Raw genomic sequence first — 12,608 nt, 5'->3', positions numbered from 1 at the left:
ATTCCCATGAATTTTTTAAAGAAATCAAGAGACAACCAGTGGAAAGAGTGTTGAATCTGAGGTCAGAAGACCTGGGTTCAAATCCTGACTTAGTATTTGTGTGACCTTGGACAAATTCCTTAACCTCTTAACTGGGCTTCAGTTTCCTCATCCATAAAATAAATGAGTTGGGTTCTTTGACCTTTGAGGCACTACCCAGATCTCACATTCTATGTTTTCAAAAGTTTCTTACAATATGCCAAGCCTGTATCAAGCTTAAATAACTTTTTCTTCTCTTCTCTTCTCTTCTCTTCTCTTCTCTTCTCTTCTCTTCTCTTCTCTTCTCTTCTCTTCTCTTCTCTTCTCTTCTCTTCTCTTCTCTTTTCCTTTCTTTTCCTTTCCTTTTTTCTCTTTTCTTTTCCTTTCCTTTCTTTTCTTTTCCTTTCCTTTCCTTTCTTTTCTTTTTTCTTTTCTTTTTCCTTTCTTTTCTTTTCTATCACTGCTATTCTAAGAATTATAGAAGAGCACAATTGTAGGTTCCTTCTTGGTGCTATCATTTGTCTTTTTCCCACATGAAACACTAGGAGTGGGTAGTGGTTACTAAGTTTGACAATTCTTGGGAGGCACTTTATTATGTCCCCAGTAGATGTCCTTGGAGAACAGCAGATCTCTTTATTATGGGATCACAAAATTTGGAACTGGAAGGGACCTTAGAGTCCATCTAGTCTACCCCTCCCCTCATTTTACAAATGAGGAAATGGAGGCCCAGAGAGGTTAATTAACCTCTTTCTGAAGATTTTCTGAAGACTTTCTGAAGATTGCAGAATTTGAATTACAACTCATGTGCTCTGATTCCAAATGCCATGTTTTCCCAAATCTACCGTGGTTCCTCCTTGTTGCTTATATCAGACTGACAAATATAACCACTTAGTAACTCTCAGCAGGGAGTTGCCAGCCAGTACTACTCATTTTTTATTTCTCTGATTATTACCATAAGACCAGTCTACCAAAGGTGGCAGTGGATCCACATCACTATTCTCTGGAGGAAAAGAAGCAGCTTTCTTCCTAGGGGGTCTGATTCTACCTTCAAAGGTGCTTAGAAGCCCTTCTCTACATTCACCTCTTAGAAAAGGTTAGGATTCCTCTTTTACCTCTTAAAAATTATTTTATCTTTTCTTTCTTCCTTGAAATATTGCTTCTGCTTTTTGGAAGAATGGTTCATTTCCCTTAATGAATTAGATAGTAGAAAGGCATTCCTCCATCCTTTCCCCCCTTCTCCAGGAAGGAGACAGCAGCATTTTATGCATTTATACCTATTACATGGCATGGGAAGAAATACAAATATAGCTTACTCAGCAGGTTGCTGTAAAAACCCCTCTTGCCAAGAAATCCAAGCTCTCAGTAGCTATATAAAATAATACTCCAGTTCACTATTAGAGAAATGTAAACCAAGGCAACTCTGAACTTCTACCTCACACCCTTCAGATTGGCAAAGTTGACAAAAAAGGAAAATGATGAATGTTGGAAAGGCTGTGGAAAAACAGGCACATTAATGGATTGTTGACAGAACTGTGAATTGAATCCAGTCATTTATTTATTTATTTCTGTTTTTTTTGGAGGACAGTTGGGGTTAAGTGACTTGCCCAAAGTCACATGGCTAGTAAGTGTGCTAAGTGTCCGAGGCCGGCTTTGAGCTAAGGTCCTTCTGACTTCAGGGCTGGTGCTCTATTCACTGCGCTACCTAGCCGCCCCTGAATCCAGTCGTTTTAGAAAGCAATTTGATACTATGCCCCCAAAGTTGCTAAGTTGTGCATACCTTTTGACCCACAGATACAAATGCACCCTAAAAAGATCAAAGAAAGAGGAAAACAACCCATATATACAAAAATATTTATAGTTGCTCTTTGTATAGGAGCAAAGAACTGGAAACTATCAAAGTCATCATCATTCAGGGAATGGCTGAACAAAATAAGATATATGAATATAATGGAATACCATTATATTATAGGGGTAGTTAGGTGGTACAGTAGATAGAGTGTTGGGCCTGTCGTCAGGAATACATGAATTCAAATCCAGCCTAAGATATTTACGAGCTGTGTGACTTTACCATGTTTGCCTCAGTCTCCACATCTGTAAAATGATCTGGAGAAGGAAATAACAAACCATTCCAGTATCTTTGCCAAGAAAACCCCAAATGGAGACATGAAAAATCAGACATGACTGAAACGACTGAATGGCAACAACAACATTTTGCCATAAGAAATGATGAAGGATATGGTTTCGGAGAAACCCAGAAAGACTTGTATGTGTAGATACAGAATAAAGTGAACAGAACCAGGAGCACAATGTCTATAACATTTTAACATTTAACAACTTTGAAAATCTTAAGAATTCTGATCAATGATGCAGTGATCAGCCTTTTGACAGAAAATTGATGGACTTAGGGTGCAGATTGAGATATATATTTTTTAGACATGGCTAATATGGAAATTAATTTTGCTTGATTTGTTTATAAGGAGTTTTTTTTGTCCACCATTGGTGGAGGTAAGATGGGAAGGAGAGAAAATAGATTTTTGCTAATTAAAAAAATAAAACAAATCCCCTTGTCTTACATACTTACTGTAGGCAAATTTTTCAGCTCTTCGTCATTTCTGTTTGTAACTCTCATGACTGTTACTTGTGACAAACTGCTGTGGCATTTCTCTTCCCTATGTTTAAGGCTCAGCTGCTGATTTTTCAGAGTGAGGCTTAATTTATTTATGACAGAATTTGCTTCTTTGCAAGTTATGATATTTTTAATAGTAACTTGCGGAATTCTGCCACACTTTGATCTTTTTAAAGTCCTAATATCTTCCCCTCTGTTAATTATTTCTTATTTATCCAATATCTAATTTGTTTGTATAGACATTTGCTTATTGTCTTCCCCCATTAGCTTGTGAGTTCCTTGAGGGTGCAAGAACTGTCTTTTGGCTTTCATTATATCTTTATCGAGACATTCCATCTATAACTCCCTTCTCTTGGCATTCCTGTTCTTCTTCTGTTCCATTCACCAATCACTGCTCTGCAGGGAACGATTAGTCTCTGAAGTCTATTCTCTGACCCCTCCCTATCCCTCAGTTCTGAACAATGGGAAAAAAAAAAGAATTCATGATCAAGATCATCTGGGACTTCTTAGGTTAATAGGGGCATCTCTAGTACATAGTTGACTGGCAAAGTTTATGGCTAGGGAATCTTCACGTTTCTGCTTTTATGACAACATTCTATTGATAGCATCCCCAGTAAAGCAGAGCATCCTTCTAAGAAGGAGGTGTGAGTACCTGAGGCTGGATTTGAATTCAAGTCTTCCTGACTCCAGGCCCAGTGCTCCATCCATTGTATCACCTAGTTTGCCTTGTGGTGACTGAGATCCCATTTGGAATGATCATAGCTCAGTGTTTTTGAGAAAACAAATTGTTTGTAAAAATATTTTAATTTAATAAGTCGTTGGGTATTTTCATTGACTTCATTTGAAACATTACTTCAATATCTTTGTCAAATTTTTTCCCCAATTTTGGAAGACAAGACATTTCAACAATTGAAAAAGACAATTTTCACTGAGCTGAGAAACAGAATGGTCAGTCTTCTGCTTGCTCTGGCATGGGCTAGACAAGGCGGCTTCCAACTTGTCTGCAATCTAGTTAGAAGGCAAACCACATACAGAATGCAGTGCTAAATTTATCAAAACTTCAGAAAGTTAATCATGAGATTGGCCAGACCCTCTTACCATCTTAACCTTCTCATAGTCATCATATCATCATTTTAGGTATATAGTATGTCACACTCAGGGAGAGTAGGAGTTCATACAAGAGCAAATTTAAAGGGGGTAATCATGACCCTCAACCCAGTTTAAAGTGTCCATCTTGAGAATGGAGATTAGCAATGAAGTTCTGATGAGCAAATCATACTACCACGAAGGAACAAGGTCCTCAATTCCTGGCCACTCTGTGAAAGATGCAAAGGAAATGCCCTGTAGCCCTATCTCGTTGGGTTGTTATTTGACTATGAGAATGTGATGATGAGTGAATTTGACTAGAGGTTTTTGTCTTTTATTCAGGCAGTTATCCTTAAAGAAAGAATACTCCCAGTACAGATTTCTTGGAAGATCATTTTCAGTCCTGGCTTTCAGTACTTTTAAAATTATGAAAATTGATACTAAAAAAAATACAAAGTTCACAAAGCTTCAAATTTTGTTCCAGATGTCTGAGTGAGCAATTTTCCTTAGTAGGAGAGGTATACATTAAGGCATACAAGGTAAATTTTATTGTTGTTGTTGAGTCATTTCAGTCATGGCCAACTCTTCATAACTGCATTTGGGGTTTTCTTGGCAAAGATACTGGAGTGATTATTTTCTTTTCCATATTGCCATTTCCTTTTCCAGCCCATTTTAGAGATGAAGAACTGAGGCAAACAGGGTTAAGTGACTTCTCCAGGGTCACATAGCTAGTAAATGAAGATGGATTTGAACTCAGGTCTTCCTGACTCCAGGCCTATTGCTTTATCTACTGCACCAATCTTATTAGGAAGGTGAATAATAATAATAATTATTATAGTAATAATAACAATAATCAGAATAACATATATGTAGCTCTTTCCTCACAACAATCCTATGAGGGAGGTAACTAAAGTATTATACCCAATTTACAGATAAACATACCGAGGCTTAGAGAGGTTAGATGACTTGTTCATAATCACAAAGCTAGTAAATGGTAGAGTCTGAATTTAATACTAGATTATTTTGGCTCCAAGATTAGTACCCTTCCTTTTATGCCATTTTGCCTGTCCCATAATTGGTAGAAGAATCTTTTTATTATATGTGGAATAGGTAATTTGAAAACTGACTGTAAGATTGTAACATGTATCAGTATGACTTTGCCTTTCCCAGGATTGCATTATTATTAGACTGGATGAGAAAAGGATTTGGGCATAGGAGAATTAATTTTTGGAAATTGAAGTTTCTCATCAACAGAGGATATTAAATCCCAAGAGAAATACTACTGTGAATGGTTAAGGGTCTTTGTGGTTGGTTTCCCATCTTGCCACATTTTAGGGCAGGGTTTTAAAATTTTAATTTAGTTTTTGGTGTTTTTTTTTCTTTTTCTTTATTTTTTTTTAAAGCAATTGGGGTTAAGTAACTTGCTCAAGGTTACATGGCCAGGTGTTTCTGGGTGGGTGCTAAGTGTCTGAGCCCGGGATTCGATCTCCAGGTCTTCTCAACACTGGAGCTGGTGCTGTTACTCGCTGTGCTACCTGGCCACCCCGTTTTTTTTTTTTTCTAACTGGCAAAAGGTTCACCCACATGGGGAGAAGAGAACTATCCATTTGGCCTCATGAACTTGGAATTCAATAATTCCATTTATTGAATTGCTAACACCCTGATGGATAGTGTTTAGGAGACTATAGTTAGACAAATCTATCTTAAATAGGTCAAAATGTAAAAAAAAGCAAGCCAAGTTCTTCTAGCAGGAGAACTGAAGAGTGGTCTCTTGATGCAGAGTCAACCATGCTATTTACTATAGTCTATGACTTGGGAAGATATATTGGAAAGAGTTAAGAGTTAACCTGAGGGATTGTCATTAATTGACACATTTGGAGAGAGATCATTTTTAGAGCCAGGGTGGTCAGTGTTGTTGGTTGATAAAGAATGTTGTTGAATTGGGCTTTCTAGAAAGAACAAGATGCCCAACCAAGAATTTACTAATGAGGAAACTAGGAGGAAGAATGGGGAAGTTTGATTGCTGAAAATATAATTAGACAAGTTTGGGGGGGCAGAGAATTAGTGTTTAGCATAAGAAATATGAGTTCATTTTATTTTTTATTTTTTTGTGATATATATGTATATAACCTCTCATTGTATTGTACTTTTATCTTTTACAGTACATCTGACACAGGCATTAAATAACTGTAGAGACAGACCTCTGGGGGTCTGAGGTAAGGGAAAATGGGGACAGAGGTGGGTGAGACAGAATAATAAGAGTTGACATTTATATATCTAGTTATGTTTTGAAACATGTTTTATATACATTATCTCATTTTAACCTCACAACAACCCTGTGAGATAGGTACTACAGGTGTTATCCCCATTTTACAGATGAGGAAACTGAGGCTCAAAAAAGATTAAGAAATTTGCCCATGGTCACACAGCTTTAAGTATCAAAGGCAGGATTTGAACCCAGGTCTTGAACTGATTTCAAGAGAAAAGGTATAGATCCAAGGAAGGAGAGTGCAGCACTAATAGGGAATAGATTTGGGATGGAAAAGAGGAAGGGAATTATTAAAAACACTTCGGTGATTTAAAAAAATACTTCTGAGCAGGGGCCTCTTTAAACATGTTATGGGAATTACAGGGCTAAAAAGGCAGAGGGGGTTTGGAGTAGAGGACGCCATTTTTGAGAGGGGGACTTAAAACTTTCAGGTTTATATTAAGTGGAAAGGGAATGCTAGTAATCAGCCAGTAATTTGCTAAGAAAAACCATGAAAACTGGGAAGAGAGAGCCATTTGTTGCGCCTATAGAAATAGGAAAAAGGAGGGTTGGAGGGGTAATTGTAGTTTTTCACCAGTAGTCATACACATACCTGGAAGGCATTGGAAATAAACTTGTCAGTAAAGGGGCAAAAGATGGCCTCCCTGCTCTAAACTTCTCGCTTACCAACAGTGGGAGAAGGTTTCCTTCCAGGGAACCAAAATGGCTACCACCCAAGTGGGATGGGAGTCGAGAAAGAGTGTGGATGGAATTAGAGCTCTGTGGGGCAAGGAGGGGGTTGGGGACGGGCTGGGAAAGAACATCGGGCAGGGAAGGAGGCATCCAGAAAGCATGTTCTGTAAAGCCCTGGAGGACAGGGAGATGGAGATGGAGGGCAGCAGTTAGTAGACTCAGGTCTTTTTTATTATTTGGAGTTTGAAGGCTACTTGGACAGCAAACTTGTCACGCTCATCATTAGTGGCAATGTTGACTGCATTAATTAGGCACTCAACATTTACTTCCACGTTGGGGGTCACATTCATGAACTTCAAAGCCACCAGAGGCTGTGTATAATTCACGTGGAACTTCTTGCCATAGTAGGGAAAAATACATGTTGCCATTGGCGGGGAACATAGCAAAGTCACCAAGATTTTTGGCATCCTCATTCTTCTTCCTTGTACAGGTAACATTCATTCTCTGATTGGCTCCTGCATAGAAGTTGATGACCCAGTTCATCTGATAAAGTCGCAGGGCTGGGCCAGTACTGTAGCCATAGTGGTTGCTAAGCCTGTGTCTTGTTGAACTGACAAGCCTGCTTGGGATAGTTGAGAACCCCATTGTCCGGTTGTTCATAATAGTGCCCCGGGCGGCAGACACCATTCTTCCGGGCCTGGATAGAGTCATTGTAGGGCTCCAGGAATTTATCGGGTATCTGCACATGCTGGCTCCAGCTCTTGGTGTCACTGAGGTTGACCAAAACCTCAAGGTTCTCTGTCTTGGGATGAATCATCAGGCCCGGTGTTGCAAGCTGGTTCTGGTATGTGGGAATGTGGTCTGAGACAGTCTGCAGCATGACCCACATAGTAAGGGTGAACAAAGCAGTTAAAAACCCATAGAAGATGAGGGAGAAGAGGAGGATGAAGGCCCAACTGCTCCTGGTACGGCCCATGAACTCGTGAGTCCTCGGGTTCCACAAGAACTCTTTCCATTACTCCAACACCTGTCCACCGGTCTTCTCCTTTTCATTGACCATTTCTGGGCCTGGGGGCGGGGAGGGTAGGCAGGCCTGGAGAAGGGAGACGAGAGGCAGGGAGAAGGGGCTCTGGTTGGGGGGGACCTCCGGGAAAGCTGATGCGCAGTGGGCTAGGAAGACCCCCAGGGAGCCAAGCCCGTCTGGCCCGAGGCTTTGTCTTAGATTTTTGGGTGCGATGCCCTGCGGAGGGAGAGGGAACACCAGAGGCTACAGTGGAGATGGAGAAAAAAGGCTCTAGGCATAAAAGTAAAGGCAACAAAAAAGGGGCGGCAGAGTGGAGAGGAGCAAAGCCCAAAGGGGGAATTGCAGCGATGACCCCCCCAAAACAGCTCAGAGAAGCAGCAGTGGGTGTAAAATAAGCGACCCAACGAGGATGTAAGGAGAGCTGGGGTGCGAAGAAGCCGCGTGGAGTAAGGAGGGGGTCCCCGAAATCTTGAGTTAGAGCTGTTGAAGGCAAAGGTAGAAGGGGCGACGACGCACAGAGCCCCTGATGAAAGGCAGAGGCAGGAGAAGGTGGTGGCGGCTGAATGCTGCGGGTGTAGGGGGACTGGGAAGGAGGAAGCAGCCAAGGACTTGGGGCGGGGTTTCACAGGGTGAAGGCTCAGCTTCTTTCTTTTTTTTTTTTTTAAAGCAATCAGGGTTAAGTAACTTGCTCAAGGTTACACGGCCAGTTATTTCTGGGTGTGGTGCTGAGTATCTGAGCCCGTATTTGATCCAGGTCATCCCGACACTGGAGCCTGTGCTCTTACTCGCTGAGCCACCTGGACGCCCCTAAGCAATTGGGGTTAAGTAACTTGCTCAAGGTTACATGGCCAGGTGTTTCTAGGTGGGTGCTAAGTGTCTGAGCCCGGGATTCATCTCCAGGTCTTCTCAACACTGGAGCCGGTGCTCTTACTTGCTGTACTACCTGGCCGCCCCGAAGGCTCAGCTTCTCAGCAGTGCTGAGTTCATTTTATTTTAAATCTGTTTTTAAAGTATCTTAAATATGTATGTGATATCTTCTGTTTGTCCTTTGGAGGACATGCAAAAGGGCTCATGAGATCCTATTCCTATATTTTCTTGGAACTCCTTCCTTCATGGAAGCTCAGAAGCTATTGTGGTGAAGTTGTGACATGAGAGGGCTTAGGATTCTTGTTAGTCCTCAAGTACCAAAAGGAGTTGGGAGAAATTGTCTTTTGAAAAGTGGGATGATCTGTAGTCAGCTTTACCCTAAAGGCACTCTTGAGGAAATAATCTCAACCCCCAGACAAGTTCTTCTTATAAATTGTGATGACAGAATACTGTTGAAAAGTTATTAAACACTAGAAAAAAACTTCAAAGGCCCCCTTGACCGAAAGTTGACCAGTTTATTTATATTAATGCTAGACGAAGTGTGGCATAGTGACTAGAGAACACACTTCAGAGTCAGGAAAATCTGGGTTCAAATTGCCTCTTTCCTCTGACACATTCACTGTGTAAACTTGGGCAAGTCATTTAACCCCTTAGTGCCCAAGACAATGTTCCAAGCATATGAGTTGGTTAGCTGTATCTGTGGAGGGCAAGTTCTCTTAACCAATGAAATCACAGCCATGTACACTGCCCCCCCCCCCCCCCCCAAAAGTCTAGAATCAGGCCAGTGTAAATTGAGTTCTAAAGCTTAGATTCTACTTTACCTCTTTCCAGAAAGCCATTATAGAAATGTTCAGAACTACCTAGTTATTTTCTAAAATTAAACTACTGAAAGGATTGCATTAAGGGATGGCTAGAGCTCTCCCCAGGTAGAGATTTTCACATCTTTCTCAGTTTATAGTTGGAATACATGAACTGTTTGGGAAGCTTGGCTGATGTTTGAAGATTAAGTAAATGCTTAGTAGATTGGAGACCATGGTTTTTAAATTGTGTGTGACCTTGCATAGTCACTAAAAGGTTTTGGATATAAGAAAATGCTTTTTGCTAAGTTGGGGTTGGGTTTGGGTTATTCTTTTGAAAGGAAATTTTAGGTTCAAACTACTGAATGCCCTCAGAGCAGAAAGGTAATGGTGGAGGAATGTTAATTTTAGATGTCTGGGCTACTGGCTTTCCCCAAAATCACTTAAGGTGACTCATTGAGAGATTCATTTGGGGGAGACATGCTTAAAAGGACCACTGCAGAACAAAGGTAAAATACAATTTTAAAGAAGACACAGCAATAAAAATTCAGATGAGGTAAAAGGATGACTAAGGGCCAAGCAATATACTCCATCTAAACTAAACAGTATAAAAACTACCAGCACGTACTCACTGAAGAGATGAAGTTGTATTTCCACATGGGAAGGAACTTCCTAATAATCTAGGGTACAGACAGTACCATAGAGAAGCCTTTGAGCCAGAGACTCTTGTCTTTGAGCATTATTTTAGTGACGATAACATACAGCTCACATTTTTATAGTGCTTTATTTATACAATTTATATACAGTTATCTCTTACACATCATGGAGATTAGGGATGCAGCACCTTTGCAATCTGAAAAATATGCATAAAATTTTTTGGCCCTCCTTTCATAACAGAGAAGTCTGAATTATTATGGTATTAAAAGATAAAATATTTTGATATTATACAATACCATACATATATTTTATGCATTCCTGAGTTTCTAAACTTTTTCCGTGTCATCTGCTGACCTTCACGTGTCATCTGCAACTTCTACAAAACTCTTCCAAAAATTCCCATCTAATTCTTACACTGACCCTCAATATATCCTCACCATGATGGGGAAAATCTTGATGTGGAAGGGATAACGGTAGTCCTTTATTTATATAATGCTTTCTTCAGGGGCGGCTAGGTGGCACAGTGAATAGAGTATTGGCCCTGGAGTCAGGAGAACCAGAGTTCAAATCTGGCCTCAGACACTTGACACACTTATTAGCCGTGTGACCTTGGGCAAGTCACTTAACCCCAATTGCCCTCCAAAAAAGCAAAAAATAAAAATAAAAAATTATGCTTTCTTCACATCAGCCTCATGAGGTAGGTAGTGAAAGTATTATTATTTCTATTTTGCAAATGAGGAAACTGAGGATCACAAAGGTTAAAAGTGACTGGCTCATGAAACTTACTTTAAAGGAAAGAGACAGTCACTGTCAAGTTCAGCTCACCCATCAGCTCCATGAAAAATCTAATAGATATCAGAATACCAGACATCCCAAACCTAGCAATAAGAATACTATTAATTAAGACCTCAGAGTAAACTGATTCCTAGAATAAATCTGATTCCTAGTGTAACTCTATTTCATTGACTTTGATAACGATTTTCTCTTGTTATATTTTGAATGTGGTGCTGTGATCTCTAGTTAATTCCCTGAAGACAGCTTTAAAACTCAAAATATTGTCCAGCAGTATTAGAAATTTTTTATAAGGGACAACCTATTTCCCTAGGTGTAGTTTCTCAAGGGTGGAAAGGAACCTTGGAGACATCATCTCAGATACACACTCAACAAGTAGAATTCTGTAGCTAGGTTTCATCACTGGCTTATGTCCACTATGATGCTATCAGTTTAAGCTAAACAATTAAATTTCCTTTTACCCACAGATACACTCCGATTGGCAGGGCCTCTAAGGTATACACACAGAGTGAACAGTCTGCCCTGGACCCAGACCTAGGTGCATGGAAACCCAGGGACAACTGCAAAACTCACACAGATGGATAAATAGGAAATTCCCAGATGATTGCCAGTGAGAAGAGCTCCCTGGAGTGGCTCTGGGTGAACTTCACCTCTGCCAAATGCTGGCATATACATTACAATAACTTCTACCGATATACCAGAGGAAGGAGTTTAAATCAGTATATCACCAGTGAAGAAGGTACTGCTTTTATTGGGGTTTATCCCTAGACCAATGATTGATTACATGGAAGGGAAGCAGTGAATGTAAGTGACACAAGCTATATCATACATCTCCAGTACGTAGCTTCCTCCCTCCCTATACTGACAGCTCTTCTTGCTGCCTGATCCCATGGTGGGCATAGTTTCAGTCCTCGCACATCTTTCTCCTGCCTTCTATTCTGTGGGGTGCTCTCTTTTTTGGTCAGTATTATTAGGTAGACCTTCTCCTCTGGCGAGTTCTTCCCTGGAACTTCATTTGATGAATGCCAACCAAAGCTTACTGCAAGATTGGCTCAGTTTGGGGAGTGAAGTAAACAGAACCAGGAGAACATTGTACACAATGACAGCAACATTATGTGATGACTGACTTTAGCAATACAGTGATCTAAGACAACTGCAAAAGACTCATGATGGAAAATGCTACCCACATCTAAAGAAAGAACTATCGAGTCTGAATGCAGATCTAGGCATACTATTGTCTCTCTTTCTTTTCTTTTTTTTTTTTGTTTCTTCTTTCTCATGATTTTTCCCATTGGCTCTAATACTTCTTTACAACATGACTAATGCAGAAATATGTTTAATATGATTGTACATGTATAGTCTATATCAGATTGCATGCCATCTTGGGGAGGGGGCAGTGGAGGAAGGGGGAGATAATTTAGAACTCAAGATCTTATAGAAGTGAATGTTGAAGACTAAAAACAAATAAATACTTTTTAAAAATTGGCTCGGTTCATGATCCCTGGAGTACTATTTCCCAAAATTAAAAATTCTTTTTATTATCAGAAATATATATGTGTGTGTGTGTGTGTGTATTTCTCTTACTAGGGAAAATAGATAAATTCTTTTTAACTTCTCTACCTTGTCTCCACACTTTTCTGCTTTCTATGTATTATCTTTTCCCTCTTAGGATGTAAGATTTTTAAGGGTTTTTTTTTTTTTTGCTTGTATTTATATTCCCAGTGCCTAGCATGGTGCCTGGCACATAGTACTTACTAAAATCTCTCTCTCTCTCTCTCTCTCTCTCTCTCTCTCTCTCTC

At 40.0% G+C, this 12,608-nt stretch overlaps 1 pseudogene; it reads right to left on the bottom strand.

The window, feature by feature from the left end:
* Window positions 1-6,889: 6,889 nt before the first annotated feature.
* On the bottom strand, window positions 6,890-7,731 carry LOC138143355 (sodium/potassium-transporting ATPase subunit beta-2 pseudogene; annotated as a pseudogene).
* Window positions 7,732-12,608: the final 4,877 nt, after the last annotated feature.

This window comes from Petaurus breviceps, unplaced genomic scaffold, assembly GCF_028583685.1.
Source record: "Petaurus breviceps papuanus isolate PSGF00001 unplaced genomic scaffold, PetGlider_PUasm1.0 138, whole genome shotgun sequence".
NCBI classification, from domain to species: domain Eukaryota; kingdom Metazoa; phylum Chordata; class Mammalia; order Diprotodontia; family Petauridae; genus Petaurus; species Petaurus breviceps.
This window is presented reverse-complemented; position numbering and strand designations above follow the sequence as displayed.